The sequence below is a fragment of the Galeopterus variegatus genome, unplaced genomic scaffold (genome assembly GCF_000696425.1).
Source record: "Galeopterus variegatus unplaced genomic scaffold, G_variegatus-3.0.2 Scaffold892, whole genome shotgun sequence".
NCBI classification, from domain to species: domain Eukaryota; kingdom Metazoa; phylum Chordata; class Mammalia; order Dermoptera; family Cynocephalidae; genus Galeopterus; species Galeopterus variegatus.
In genome coordinates, this window is record NW_007727003.1 from 468987 (window position 1) to 484403 (window position 15417).

The 15417-nt window shown below is 43.5% G+C and overlaps 1 pseudogene; it reads right to left on the minus strand.

Annotated features, from left to right (window-relative positions):
• Window positions 1–5267: 5267 nt before the first annotated feature.
• LOC103590913 lies at window positions 5268–9572 on the minus strand (annotated as a pseudogene).
• Between the last annotated feature and the right edge of the window lie 5845 nt (window positions 9573–15417).

Genomic DNA, 15417 nt, shown 5'->3' on the forward strand with positions numbered 1-15417 from the left:
TCTATAAAATAGTAATAATCATAGAATCTCCTCGCTGGGAGGATTAAATGGGTTAAAACATATAAACAGCTTAGAACAGTGCCTGGCACATGGTAAGCACTATATAAATATTTCCTTATTACTAATATATTTTCTCTTTGAACTTGGGTATGAAGAATTGGATTAATCATAGTCCTTAGTTCATGACACACAATCATCAATAGTTCATCCATGGACCTTTAAACTTTTCATTATTTTTCAATAATATAGTGAATACCCACGAGCCCAACACTCAATCAAGTACTCAAAGAAATAGAAAATTACTAATAATTTACGTCCACCTAAATGCTGTTCCTCTATCTTACCCACTGCCTGCCCTCATAGATATCTTGAATCTAGTATTTAGCAATCCTTGCTCTTTTTAAGAACTTTAAAGAATTTATACATGTATATGTGTGTGTGCTTGCACACATATGCATCTTAAAATTACTGTATATTCTTTTTGTTTGTTTCCAAACTTTCTACAAACTTATATTTGAACAATATACTATATGTAATCATCTGAAACTTGCATTTTTCATTTATTGTTACTATGATTCTTTTATATTACTATGATTCTTTCATGTTATCATACATAGCTATAGCTTATTTCCATCGGTGTAAAATATTCCACTATATTGAAAATACCAGCATTTATATATCCATTCTTCTTTTGAGGGGGATATGTATAATTTCCAGTTTTTTGTGCTATTATGAACAGTGCTACTATGAAGATTCTTATTGATGTGTCCTGAGGCACACATACAAGAATTTCTCTGGGATGGGAAGAGAGATAGAGGGTGAGGGATATCTAGGAGTGGAACTACTGGATTAAAGAGTATATTGAATGTTCAATTTCACAAGATAATGTCAAATTATTTTCTAAAGTGGTTTATAGCAATTTGCAATCTCATCAGCAATGTTTAAGAGATCTTATTGATCCATATCACTAGCACTTTAAAGCTTTTTTTTTAACCTGTCACTATACAAAATTGCAACATTTAGTTTAATGATCTTAATTGGCTTTTTGTGTATGTGATTCTACAATCAGGCAACACCTCATTCTATAAAATAGAATGACTGTTCCAATCAGCTGAGCAGAGGAGATTGGTTTTATGGAAAGAAAAAGGCTAAGGAAAGCAGAAAAATAAAACAAAAAAAGGATCAGTTGTTTCAAAGTTACTTTTCTTGGGGGCCGGCCTGTGGCTCACTCGGGAGAGTGCGGTGCTGATAACACCAAGGCTACGGGTTCGGATCCCATATAGAGATGGCCGGTTAGCTCACTGGGTGAGCGTGGTGCTGACAACACCAAGTCAAGGGTTAAGATCCCCTTACCGGTCATCTTTTTTTTAAAAACAAACAAACAAACAAACAAAAAAAACCAAGTTACTTTTCTTGTAAAGGTTAAAGCAGAGGGGGCTTCCTTATCATGACAGCTAATTCCCTGTTTGGGGATTTGGCTATTATCTCTCTTCTGATTTCTCAGACAGTCAGATAAATAACTTAATTTTGGTTTGGTGACTTAGAACTTCAGCATGAGTAACTCCATTTTCATTTGGTCTGTCGGGCCTAGTGCAGGAGTTCAGTTCAAATGAATGGCCTACTATAAATTTTATTTTACAAACTGAACAAATACTTATAAAATAATATCTCTCTGTCGTTTTTAGGTTTTATTTCTCTGATTACTAGTGAGGTTGCATATATCTTCATAAGTTTACTGGTCGTATATGTTCCTTTGTCTATGAAGTATCTATTCTAGCCTTTTGCTCATCTACTGAGTTATACTTTTCTCATCTGTGTAGGAGTTTTTCATATATTCGTGATTCTAATCATCTGTAGGGTATATGTGTGGCAAATATCTTTTTCTAGTTTGTGGCTTATCTTTTCACTTAATTTAAGCTGATTTTTTTAATAAACAGAAATTCTTAATTTAAATAAGTTTGAATTTATCAACCTTTTATAGTTAGCACTTTTTGTATCTTGTCTAACAACTCCTCATCACTTCCCCCAAGCCTATCACCAGTATTCCCCTATATTAAAGTTTTGTTCTTATAAATTTTATAATCAGTTCATCAAATTCCATGAAGCTGTCTATGATTGGAGTTTCATTAAATCTCTGAATTAACTTAGAGAAAAGTGACATGTTTATGAAATCAAGTCTTCCTTTCAGTGACTAGGGATATCTTTTTATTAGGTCTTATTTAATTTCCTTCTGCAAAATTTTTATACTTTCGTGAGTGCTTTTGCATGTCTCTTATTGTGGTTTGTTACTATCATTAATGGTGTCTTTTTTTTAAGCTATGCTTTTTATTTGTCTGTTGTCAGTAATTTGAAATGGAGCCATTTGCTAAATTTTCCTATTATCTATATTGATTTACTGTATAGATCCCTTTTAGTTTTCTATGTAGACAATGATATCATCTACAAATAATAAAAGCATTTCTTTCTTTCTAATCCTTATCATTTTGTTTTTCTGGTCTTACTGTGCTAACTAGAATCTTTGATACAATGTAAAATAGAAAGAATGATTGTGAGTACTCCTGTATTATTCCTGACTTTTTTTTTTTTTTCAAACCGAACCCGTGGCCTTGGTGTTATCAGCACCGCACTCTCCCGAGTGAGCCACGGGCCGGCCCATGACTTTTTTTTTTTTTTTTTTTTTCTTTTTTTTTTTTTTTTTTAAAACCCGCCCCCGTGTCGGGGGTTTTCCCCCCCCCCCCCCCCCGGGGGGCCCCGGGGCCGGCCCCTGACTTTTTTTTTTTTTTTTTTTTTCTTTTTTTTTTTTTTTTTTAAAACCCGCCCCCGTGTCGGGGGTTTTCCCCCCCCCCCCCCCCCGGGGGGCCCCGGGGCCGGCCCCTGACTTTTTTTTTTTTTTTTTTTTTCTTTTTTTTTTTTTTTTTTAAAACCCGCCCCCGTGTCGGGGGTTTTCCCCCCCCCCCCCCCCCGGGGGGCCCCGGGGCCGGCCCCTGACTTTTTTTTTTTTTTTTTTTTTTTTATTCTATTCCTGACTTTAAAGGGAATACTTCTGATATTTTTCCATTTAGGATTATGTTTATTACATGTTTTATTTGCTTATTTTCCTTACACTAAGGAAATTCACTATATTCCTAGTTTGCTAAGAAGTTTTTAATCATAAGTAGATGTTGAATTTCTTCCAAAGTAAAGGAAACTAAAGAAACATGTCAATAAAATCAATGCATGATGCTACTGTTGGGGCTCAGAAAACAATACCCCAAAGCATGGTGCTTTGGCATGCTGAGTACTTTGAACTAAAGAAGATTGGAAGGCCTCAGAAGCAGCCTCAGAGGCAAAGTCTCTCTCTGACCTTCTGCCCTCCTGTCTCCCCACCCCTCCTACTTCCCTAGAGCAAGTCATAGAAACCAGAATTCCTCTTCCCCAAAGCAGGTCATAGAAACTAGAACCCCTCTCCCCCAAAGACAGCTGTAAAACCTAGAAATATTACTCTAACCTTGCCCTGCCTTTCTGTGTAGGAGCTGGTCATAAAGAAATTCTCTGACCTACCTTGTCTGATAGTAGGTCATAAGACCCTTATTCCCAAGGGGTTCTGCCCTATACCCAGGAGGAATGAATGCTACACAGAGAGGCCAAAAAGAATCTGAACAGACAGGTCTTGCTGGGTTTCCTCCTCAGTCTATTATTGATGCCAGAGGAGAGGGTCTGGGAGGCCCAATAGCCAGCCTCAACCCACTCCATCCTCTTACCAGGTTCTTGACTCCACCATAGGAAAGAATTCAATGGCAGAGTCATAGTAGAAAGTGAGAACAGGTTTAATATGACAAAAAGAGATACAGATTTCACAGAGTGCAGCATAGCTCCAGAGACTGAACAGTGCCCACACCAAGTTTAACACAAAAGTAAGAAATACACTCTTAAAGTTTAGTATGCAGTGCAGGCTGGCTCAAGTGAGTGAGCAGCCACCTGCTAAAAGTATGCTTAACACAAAAGTAAAGCATACACACCTCAGCCAGCAAACTGCAAATTGGCCCCAGCAAAGTGAGCAAAAACCTTGCCTTCTGCTGGGATTCAGCTTTTATAGTTTGCTATCTAGCACATATTCATGCTATCTAATGAACATTCAATTAAGGGGGTGGTTCCATGGTATGTAACATAGTTTTGCACTTGCTCAGTGGTCTCTCTTTGGAGCATGTTCATGGGTCAGATCCTATCACATGCACTGAACATATTCAAGAATATTCTGTGCTCTTTAGCACCTCTAGTGGAAGGTCGTTCAATGGATACATTCCTTTTCACTGAGCATGCTTGGTCACTGGGATCATACAAGCCAGTATAAATTCCTTTTACTAAGCATATTCAGCTACTGGATTTGCATAAATCTTCCCCTTGTGGTCTCAATCTCCCCAAGTTGGTGCCCCAAATAGGTCCAACAAGCAACAGTAACTCTCCTCTAGGGGAGGGCTTAGGGGAAGGGTCTGTAACCTTGGGGAGTGGCTTAAAATCCAGATGTGTGTCCTGGAAACCGAGCACCTTATTACCATTAGGTCACACCCTTCTGTCTAATCACACACGCTGTCCACTCTTCATCAAACCTAAGCATAAAAATGGATAGTTTTCCCTGGTTCTTTGGGTCTTCATTTCTGAAATCTCCCGTGTCACATAAAACTTTGGTTAAATAAAATTTGTTATGCTTTTCTCTTATTAATCTGTCTTTTGTTATAGGAGTATTGGCTGTGACCTTTAGGATGGTTAAGGAAAGATATCACACCTTTTTACCCCTACACTACATTATATCCTAGATGGGGAAAAGAGCTATAAAGGATAATACTGGAACAACTAATGAAATTTGAATATGTATTGTGAATTAGTTACTAGTAATGCATTGATGTTATAGTTCCTGATTTTGGTCATTGTACACTGGTTATTGAGATAATGCCTTTGATTTCAGAAACACATGTTTAAGGGTAAAGGGGTATCTCCAACTTACCCTAAAAGGTTCAGAAAACTTTCAGGGGACAGATCATTTCCTTCTATTTTGTTGCTATGCAGTCCTTATGCTGCCTCATGATCTGATATGGCTTCTTAAGTTCCAGCCATTCCACAAATGTCCCTGTAGTTTGCTGCCAGAAAGAGAAAACAGTCCTGTGGTCTTGGATGAGGAAGGACATCAGAAGCCTGTGCTGGACCTCTCTGGACTCCACAAATGCACATCTATTTCTTGCTAATTTTGTTTGGTATCATTTGGTGTAATAAATCTTAGCCATGAGTATAACTTAAAAAAAAAATGTTCTCAGATGTCCAAAAAGTCTAAAAGTTTTAGTATGAGGTTGAGTAAAGCCAGCAGTATCCCAAGACTCTGTCTAGTTACATTAGCAAACTCCCAATAGCTTATAAGGTAATGAAACCAAACTAGTATGGGAACAAATGTTTGGTAGTACTGACATAATTTTTCTAAAAGCATACACCAGTAACCCTTGGATTTAAAAGGCATGAAAGAAAGCACCAATAAAATAAGGCATTTTTTTTGTTGTTGTTTAATTTTATTTATTGAACCAAAATCAATTATACATATTTTTGGGGTTGAACATTGAGATATGTTGATTAAATCAATATTACTAGCATATATATTGTTACAAATCATAATTATTCTTTATGCCCCTTGTCCAACCTCTCCCCTTTCCCCATTTCCTCCCCCTCCCCTCTCTAATTGCCCTAGATTTCTTCTCTCCTTCTGAAAGAATAATGGTTACTCTGTTAACTTGTTGCCTAGATGATCTGTCCAATGCTGAGAGATGTGATCAGGTCACCCAATATTATTATAGAGCAGATGCTTCTTCTGTCACTCTGAAATGGGTTTTGTGGAAAGAGACATCCTCTTCTTTTCTTTGTCTCTGCTGGTGACTCTTCTTGTGAATGCACTCCAGTGGCTGGCAGACCATCTGCATGGTGGTTGTGGCATCTAGCCACTTTTGCAGCAGCCATGGTTATTGTGGTGGCTGTGGTGGGCCACCCACATGGAGGTGCTGCTTTTGGCATGCTCCTTGGCAGTGGCGGTATGCCTAGTTGTGGGGTGTGTTTGGTCCTCTTCTCCATGCCTCTGGTCCCTGGGAAGGCCCCAAGGTGCTGGCGCCATGTGCCTGGATGTGGGAGAGGGTCCAGTCCCCTTCTCCATGTCCTGGGTCCCTGGGCAGGCCCCGAGGCACTGGTGCTGTGTGCCTGGTTGTGGGAGAGAGGTCCATTCCCCTTCTCCTTGTCTCGCGTCCCTGGGCAGGCCCCAGGTTGCTGGTATGGTGTGCCTGGTTGTGGGAGGAGGGTCTGGTCCCCTTCTCCATGCCTCGGGTACCCAGGTGGGCCCCAAGGTGCTGGCATGGTGTCCCTGGTTGTGGGAGAGAGGTCCAGTCTCCTTCTCCTTGCCTCGGGTCCCTGGGAAAGCCCCAAGGTACTGGCGTGGTGTGCCTTGTTGTGGGAGGAGGGTCTGGTTCCTGGCTCCATACCTCGGGTCACTGGGGGGGACCCAAGCTGGCAGCTTGGTGTGCCTGGTTGTAGGAGAGAGGTCCGGTCCCCTTCTCCATGCCCTGGGTCGCTGGGTGGGCTCTGAGGTGCTGGCATGGTGTGCCTGGTTGTGGAAGGGTGGTCCGGTCCCCTTCTCCATGCCCTGGGACCGTGGGCAGGCCCCAAGTCACTGGCTCGGTGTGCCTGGTTGTGGGAGAGAGGTCCATGCCCCTTCTCCTTGCCTCGGGTCCCTGGGCAGGCCCCAAGGTGCTGGCATGGTTTGACTGGTTGTGGGAGGGTGGTCCAAGTCGCCTTCTCCAAGCCCCAGGACCGTGGATGGGCCCCAAGGCACTGGCTTGGTGTGCCTGGTTGTGGGAGAGAGGTCCAGTCCCCTTCTCCATGCCCCAGGTCCCTGGGTGGGCTCCAAGGTGCTGGCATGTTGTGCCTGGTTGTGGGAGGGAGGTCTGGTCCCCTTCTCCATGTCCTGGGTCCCAGGGTGGGCTCTGAGGTGCTGGCATGGTGTCCCTGGTTGTGGGAGAGAGGTCCAGTCCCCTTCTCCATGCCTCAGGTCCCTGAGCAGGCCCTGAGGCACTGGTGCAGTGTGCCTGGTTGTGGGAGAGAGGACCATTCCCCTTCTCCTTGCCCCAGGTCCCTGGGTGGGCTCCGAGGTGCTGGCAGTTTGTGCCTGGTTGTGGGAGGGTGGTCTGGTCCTCAACTCCATACCCTGGATCCCTGGGTGAGCCCCAAGGCACTGGCTCAGTGTGTCTGGTTGTGAGAGAGAGGTCCGGTCCCCTTCTTCTTGCCTCGGGTCCCTGGGCAGGCCCCAAAGTGCTGGTGGTGTGCCTGGGCCGGACTAATTTTTTGTCTTTTGCTTGCTTCTAAGAGAGAGAACTTCCTGTGGGGACCAGTACTTGAGCTGTGTGGTTGTTTAAATTGCTACTTTCTGCTGTTTCCCTAGGGAAGGCTTTTTGTGCAGCTCAGGGTTTAATAGTTGATCTTATAGGTACTTCCGGCTCTCCAGAGACCCGGTGGATCTGTGTTCTGTAGAATCTCTGATCTGGGCCTGAGTTTTTTCATCAAACTACCCCATGCAATTCTGCATTCCCAACCAGTCTCTTCTGAGTGGTCCTGAGCTGACTGGGGGGTGGATTGTCTGTCCTTGCTATGTCCCAGTGTTCTCCCAGTGGGCCTGTTTCCCCCACCACCCATGCTCCAAACACTTCCCATGGAATGGACCGTGTGCCAGTCCCTTGCGATGACTCACCGGCCTCTGAATGGCTCCCATTTTCAGCTGTTCTGGCTCTTTGTTCCTGTGTGGGTCCATGGGAACCCTATTAGTGGTCTTGCTGTCCTGGGGGCCGCCAAGGCCTTCTTCTCCTCTGCCACCTCCAAGTAACGCCATCTGAAGGGCACAGCTGTGGCTTCTGCCGGCTCCTGCTCCATGTGCTCATCAGCTCAAGCCTTAAAGCAGCCATGGCCTGAAATGCTCAGAGCAGCTTTTTCTTTCTCTCATCGTGGTTTCTCCCACCTTCATGAACTCTGTAGGTCTCTCCTCCTCTTCCCCTGAGCTCCAGCGGCCCCAGCTTGGCTGATGTTACATTTTTATAGTTGTAAATTGGTTGACTTGTGGGAGAGAGTGACGTTGCGGATGTCTATTCTGCCATCTTGATTGGATTCTCTCTGTTTGTCCTTTACAGACCATATTTTTTTTTCTTTTTTGTCTTTTTTACTGACCGGTAACGGGATCGCAACCCTCGGTGTTGCGCCCGTACCGGGGACAGGCAATGGGATCGCAACCCTCGGTGTTGCACCCGCACCGCGCTCAGCCAGTGAGCGGGAACCGGTCTCCACATGGGATCTGAACCCTCGGCGGGAGCGCCGCCGTGCTCCCAAGCAGCGCACTCTCCAGTGCACCACCGGGCAGGCCCTACAGACCATATTTCTATAAGCATTCTGCTCACCACCATGTAACCAGTCTCTAAGACATTCCAAACTTTCCCTTGTCTTTTTGTCTTCTTCTGAGTCCTCCAAACTCCTCCAACCTTTGCCTTACACCCAGTTCCAAAGCCACTTCCACACATTCACATATTTGTTATAAGCAACATCCCACTCTGGTACCAATTTTCTGTATTAGTCCATTTCCATTGCTTACATTAAAATACCTGAAACTGGGTGATTTATAAAGAAAACAAAACGTATTGCTTAGTTTCTGAGGCTGGGAAGTCCAAAGTCCGTCTGGTGGTGGTGACAGTGACCCGGGGTCTCATATTGGCAAGATGGTGGAAGCAGAGTGAGCCAAAAATAAGGCATTTTAAGAAGAGGAATCTCAGAACTAAGTCTGTAACTTCAACAAAACAAAGTACTTTCCAGACACTCAGATGGTCCAAAGTAGGATTTTAAAAAAATTAAGCAATTTAAAATAAAAGGTGTAAGTAATATAAAAGAACAGAATATCCTGCTAGCAATACCAGTAACCAAGCACACTTAATCTTTGGGGAGGTTTCTCTTAGAAAAGCCTGATTTACAGTGATTTCGTCTGCATACATAAAAGTTGTTTGGAGCCCAACTCCAAGAGAAATTCCTGTTATACGCTGCATACCAAATTTGACGGCCAGAATCAAAATATGTGGAAGACTTTTTTGCAACCACTTGAAGAGACAGTGAAATTCTGAGGAGGACCTACTACATTGATCTCCAGACTCCATGGCAGTATCATCTAGCTGCCTTGCTCCACTGTGGGAGTAACTCCGTAAGCGACTATGTACACAGTCAGGCGTACGGCTATGTGTACCTGACCTTATATTTCTGGAGCTTGGATTTTCTGCACATTCTTTAGGTATGGAGTTTATCTGGATATGAACATTTCTAGAATGAAGACAAGAACCCTCTCCTGTCAATTTTGTATGGACACACTGGGAGGCTGAGGAATCTTCACTGCCTGCTGTTCCTGGAGGACTGTGCAGTTGCCTAGAGTTGGCCTGCATGGCCCTTGAATGCTTTTTCTCTGATCCAGATTTCTTTGCTTTAGGGCTCCATCTCCTCTCATGACCAGGAGTGGATGGAGCTGTCAGCAGCAGCAGCAGGAACAGTGGTTCATGCCACCTCAAGCCCTTCCCTCAGAGCCATCACCTTATACCCCACAACCGGCAACTCCCAACTCCCCAATGTGATGATCTTAATTGCAGATTAGGAAACTAAGACTTGGAGAGGCTAATTACAGTTTTTGGTGGTGATAATGGTTGTTTGTTTTGTTTTTAAAGAAGGAGGAAGTAAAGTCAAAGGGAAAGGAGCAGTAGCACCTTTCTGGGGCCCTAGAGTCTTTAGACAGAATCTACCTCCATAACGTTCTTTAATTCTACATTGTGTGACTTTCCAATTTGGCACATAGTTCTGCAAGGCACAGGATAGAACTTAGGTCTACTGACTGCCACCATGAGACACTTTCCACTGTGTCCCATATAAACCAGGTTGCTGGAAATGGCATGGCTATTCATGGCCTCTCCTTCTCATAAGTAGGAATGTGACCTATGAATTGTTACATGATCCATTCACCAATAGATAGTAAAAATAAAAGCCAGACTATTGAACATATACCACAGGCCGGGCACTCTGCTAAAACTTTCCTCACATTAGCTTACTTCACCCTCACAACAACCCCAGGAGACAGGTAGGCTTATAATCCCCTTTTTTCAAATAAAGAAATTGAGGCCTAGAGATTCTGTGTTTTACAAATATTTAAGAATAATATGTGAATCCTGGAGGGTTCCCCCCTGCCCAGTCTGTGTAAAGCATTTGCTTTTAAGTCATCGTAACATATGGGTGACCCTGATGATTGCCTAACCTATATCTGTTCTCCCCTTTGTTGTAAACAGGTACAAAACTTTAGCAAGAAAATCTGATGACAAAAAGTACAGACAATTTCATAGGTCACTCATGTAATGGGGAAATATATAGTGTGTTAACCTCAATAGTTTGCAGCAACCACAGGAAGGTATCTCATTTGGTTGTAATCAGTTTACAGGTGAGAATTAGGTGTCTTGCAAGGGAGATGGGGATTCAGGAACTCTCAATTATTGGACAAAGCTTCTAAAGTCAAAGACAGTAAAAGCTCTATTTGCAGCTCCTTGTTGAGTATTAGGCAAAATCCTCTTGCCCTTTCCCATACCTGGTGGAGGAGATTCCAATTTAAAGAGCTCTTGATAATGTATTCTATGTAGTCTTCCTATCTCTCACATCTCAAATTCCACCCAGTTATAAAAACTGGTGTGGTTATAAAGTTGATAGAACAGAGTGCTTCTGTCACCAACTGTTTCAATTGGACAAAAAGTGGCAAATTCAGATATTTCCAGAAGTGTTTAGCTCATGAAGTCTGTCACACAAATGCAATCAACTTCTGAAATCTCACAAGTTATTTCTGTAAGCCCACTATTAGCTAGAAAAGACCAGCTTTGGGGAAACCTAGCTTCTCAAAACAGCTGTAAATCATCTAGTAGAAAAAAAGTGAAATTCTGCAAATGTTTGTGTATATGTGGCATGAGTATAAACAGTATTTCCATGACATTTTAAAATTGTGAGTTCCTTTAATCAGTCAACTAACCAATCTTTATTAAGCATTTCCATGTGCCCATAGTGAAAATACAGGGAGAAAAATTGTAGGACATGATTCTGTTAACCCAGAAAAAACACATTAGAGAAACATATCTCCAAATATGTTGTTTAAGGCCGGCCCGTGGCTCACTCAGGAGAGTGTGGTGCTGATAACACCAAGGCCATGGATTCAGATCCTATATAGGGATGGCCGGTTGGCTCACTGGCTGAGCGTGATGCTGATAACACCAAGCCAAGGGTTGAGATTCCCTTACCGGTCATCTTTTAAATAAAAAAAAACAAAAACAAAAACAAATATGTTGTTTACTCAGGAATAGAAAACAGGATTGTAATCTGGAATGTATACCATGGCAAGCCATTAATGCATTCAGTGAGGGAGGGGTAAGAGAAAGCTTTAATTGGCAAAAAGGGGGAGTGTCATATATGCTGCTTGGAAACAGAGTTTGTTGGTTTCAGAGGCTCAAAGTCAGATCTTTTGTCATCAGTTCATTGGTTGAAATGCCACTACTGGGCAGTTTCTTCTTGGAGCATCGTATATAAGTTACCACAGTTCTAAATAATATCTGATGCTAAACTGTCACAGAAACGTGTGTACATGCAAAGCAGGAGACGCATGAAGGACGTGAAAGACGTGAAGAGATTTCTGATGGGTTTTTAGAAGATCCTCTGCTGTGGTTTGAATGTCCCCCTAAAGCTCAATGAAGCTTGATCCCCACTGTAACAATGTTAAGAGGATGGGAAATCAGACTACAGTATTTGAAAGGTGGGGCCTTTGGGAGGTGATTGAGTCATGAGGACTCTGGTATTAATCCACTCACGCATTAATGAATTAATGGTTTAATGAGTTATCAGGGAGTAGACTAGGGCCTTTATAAGGAGAGGAAGAGAGCATGTGGAAATGTGCTCTCGCTCAGCCCTCGCCATGTGATACTCTGCATCAACACAGGACTCTGTAGGGAGTCTCCGCCAAGAAGAAGGCCTTCACCAGTTACACACCTTGACTTTGGACTTCCTAGCCTCCAAAACTGTAAGAAATAAATTGCATCCTCTTCATAAATTACCCAGTTTCAGGTATTCCATTATAAACAGCAGAAAACTAATACATCCTTGGAAACAGTTCTTAGACAAGCAACCATGAGTCCCCTCCTTCATGCCTTTCCTGGTTCTATTTTGTCTGGGCCTGACAGAAATGATTTAATCAACTTCAACAATCCCTACCCAGAAGTTGCTTGAGGAGGACAAAACCCAAGCACACTTAAAATTAATCAATGAATAATTAAAATATAACATTTAAGAAGTGATAACATTTAAGTGTAAACATTTAGTGAAAGGAGACTTCAGCAGAGATGCAGGGGAGTTACATGTGTTCATTGTAACATTCCAGATAATACAGAATGCATAATGTAGAATTCTGACTAAGTTCTAAGTAATGTTTTGTAAAGGGAGCTGACCCTAAATTTCCTTACTCTGTGACCTTGGGCATGGCATTTAACCTCTCTGTAAATTGAAGCTGTCGTGAGGAAAGAGAGTATGTAACTGTAAGAATGTGAGGAATTGTTACAAGTGAGTTGTGAGATGGTGTTAAGCTCTAAAGACCCCAGATGCTTAAGTACAGGGTGAAAAGGTAGGATCTGGGGTCCTAATCCTTAGTGTAATTAGGGATAGAATGAGTTAACTCTTGTTTGAGATGTTTGCAGACATATAGAAGGAATTCTTGCATACAGTTGAAGGTAATGGAGACCTCTATGATCCCTCCCAACTTTGAAATTCTCAGATACAGGCAACAAACTTGCAGTTACATGGGGTAAAGGACAGGCCCCCCAAAACGTGGTGTTATGTTGGAAGAGAGTCCTGAGGTTCTCTTTGGATCCCAATGACAGATGCTCCAGAGAGCAACTCTAATCCTAAGACAAATGTTTCTATACGATGCTTTGCTTGAATGAATTGAGGTAAGAGCAGACCACTCCCTTCCCCATCCCCAATCCTTCAGGTACAGAGGGGAGATCTCTGGTGAAGTGGACAGGTGGCTGGGAATCCACAAAGCCAGCTCCGTGTGGATTCAGCTGCTTTGTAGAAGAGGGACTTAATCTAGACACATGAGAATTCTTTTCAGCATCTCTCCTATCACATCATCATGGGCCAAGTTACCATCATCCTGAACCACTTCAACAGCCTTCTGAACAGCTCACCTAGATCTACTCTGGCCCACCTCTGATAGGTTCTCCACTCAGCAGTTTGAATGATCTTTCCAAAACACAAATATAATGGCCTCTGTTGCTCCTCAGATACAGACAAACATTCCCAACATGGCCTATAAGACCCTATATGGTGTGTCCCTTCTTACCATTCTTTTTTTTTTTTTTTTTCCTTTTTGTCTGTTTTCATGTCCGGCAATGGATCGCAACCCTCAGTGTCGCGCCCGCACCCGACCGGGACCGGCAACGGGATCGCAACCCTCAGTGCTGCACCCGCACCTCGCTCAGCCAGTGAGAGGGAACTGGTCCGCATGTGGGATCCGAACCCTCGGCGGGAGCGCCGCAGTGCTCCCAAGCAGCGCACTGTAGCAGTGCGCCACCAGGCCAGCCCCCCTTCTTACCATTCTACCCTCATCTTGTTCTCCATCCTCTCACTGGCTTGCTTGCTTTCCCACATACTCACTGAACTCCCTCCTGTCTCAGGGCAAGTGCTCTCCTCCACCCTCATCACCACGTAAACTCTTATTCAGGTCACCTCCTCAGGGCAGGTTGAAACCCTGCCCAGACTGAAAGCCCCTACTATAGGCTTTCATCTGGCCATGGGATGTGCCTCTCCTTCACTGTACCTGTCACCGCTACAATTTACATTTGCTGTGATTATTTGACTTAGAATTGAGTGTATTTGGTTCATGTCTATACTCTCCCAAGTCTTCATAAGGAGACGCCTGTTTGGTTAGTCACCATTTTATTCACAGTTCTTAGCACACTGCTGGGCATATAACTGGCACACAAAAGTTTTTGTTGACTGAATTAATGAACATAATCTATGCCAGTATTTTCCAATATCCTATAAAATGAACCTAAGGAAAAAAAGTTAGATGAGTTTAGAAAACTCTTTATACCATATTACCCAAGCCTCCACTCCTACCCCCCATGCATCTTTGCATATAAAAGACTAGCAGACCGTGCAGTAAAGAAGCCCTCAACTTATTTGAACATAGGATGTCAACCAGGGTTTCTCAAGACATACTCTGGGCAACGTTTCTACTCAAGGGAGATATCCTAGATGCCCATGCTAGTGCTGTTTCTGGAAGCAGCAAATGGCAGAAGAGTTCTAAATGTTTCCTAACAGGAATTTCTCAGGAGTTAAGCTGTCCTGGGAATCCAGGCAAGTTTAGGATTTAAGATTTTTAAAATGGAGCCACAGGCACAGACAAGCTCTATTTGTAGAGACTGCACCATTAGCTGGAGAAGGCCACTCTGCTCAGCACAGCATGTAACACAAGATATACTTGTTCAGTGAATGAATGGAGGGAGAAAGTATCTGGGGTGATAACACCTTAGCTAGTGGTTCCATCTTTTTTTTTCAATATTATTAGCATATACATTATTACAAATCATACTTATTCTCTATGCCCCTTATCTAATCTCTCTCCATCCCCCTCTCCCTCCCCCCTCCCACCTTTGATAACCCTAGATTTCTTCTCCCCTGAAAGAGTAATGGTTATTCTGTTGACTTGTTGCCTGGATGATCTGTCCAGTGCTGAGAGAGGTGTGTTCAGGTTCCCCACTATTATCATAGGGTAGATGCTTCTTCTACCACTCTGGAATGGGCTTTGTGGAGAGAGACATCCTCTTCTTTTCTTTGGTCTCTGCTGGTGACTCTCCTTGTATCAATGCACTGAAGTGGCTGACAGGACATCTACAGGGTGGTTGTGGTAGCTAGCCACTTTTGCAACAGCTGTGGCTATTGTGGTGGCTGTGGTGGGCCACCCCCATGGAAGTGGTGTTTTGGCATGCTCCTTGCCTGGTTGCAGAAGGAGGGGTTTGTCCCTGGCTCCATCCGTTTTTACATTCTAAGATGTTGTTGCGGAGCTGTTGGGTGGGAGGGGGAGAAGGGAAGAGGGAAGAAAATAGGGTGGGAGGAAGAAGGAGGGGGAATGTAGTTGAGGCCCGTGGCACTTCCCCTCATTCTTGCAGGGGAGACCAGGGGGCTTCCAGTGATGGCTTGGTCATTACTGGGCTGAATGCAGATGTCAGGGGGGTGTGGCTGAAGACTTCAGCCCCCCACCACCCTGACTTGGGAGCCCAGGGTGTTTCCCGCAGCAGCTCAGTGGTTGTCGCTGGG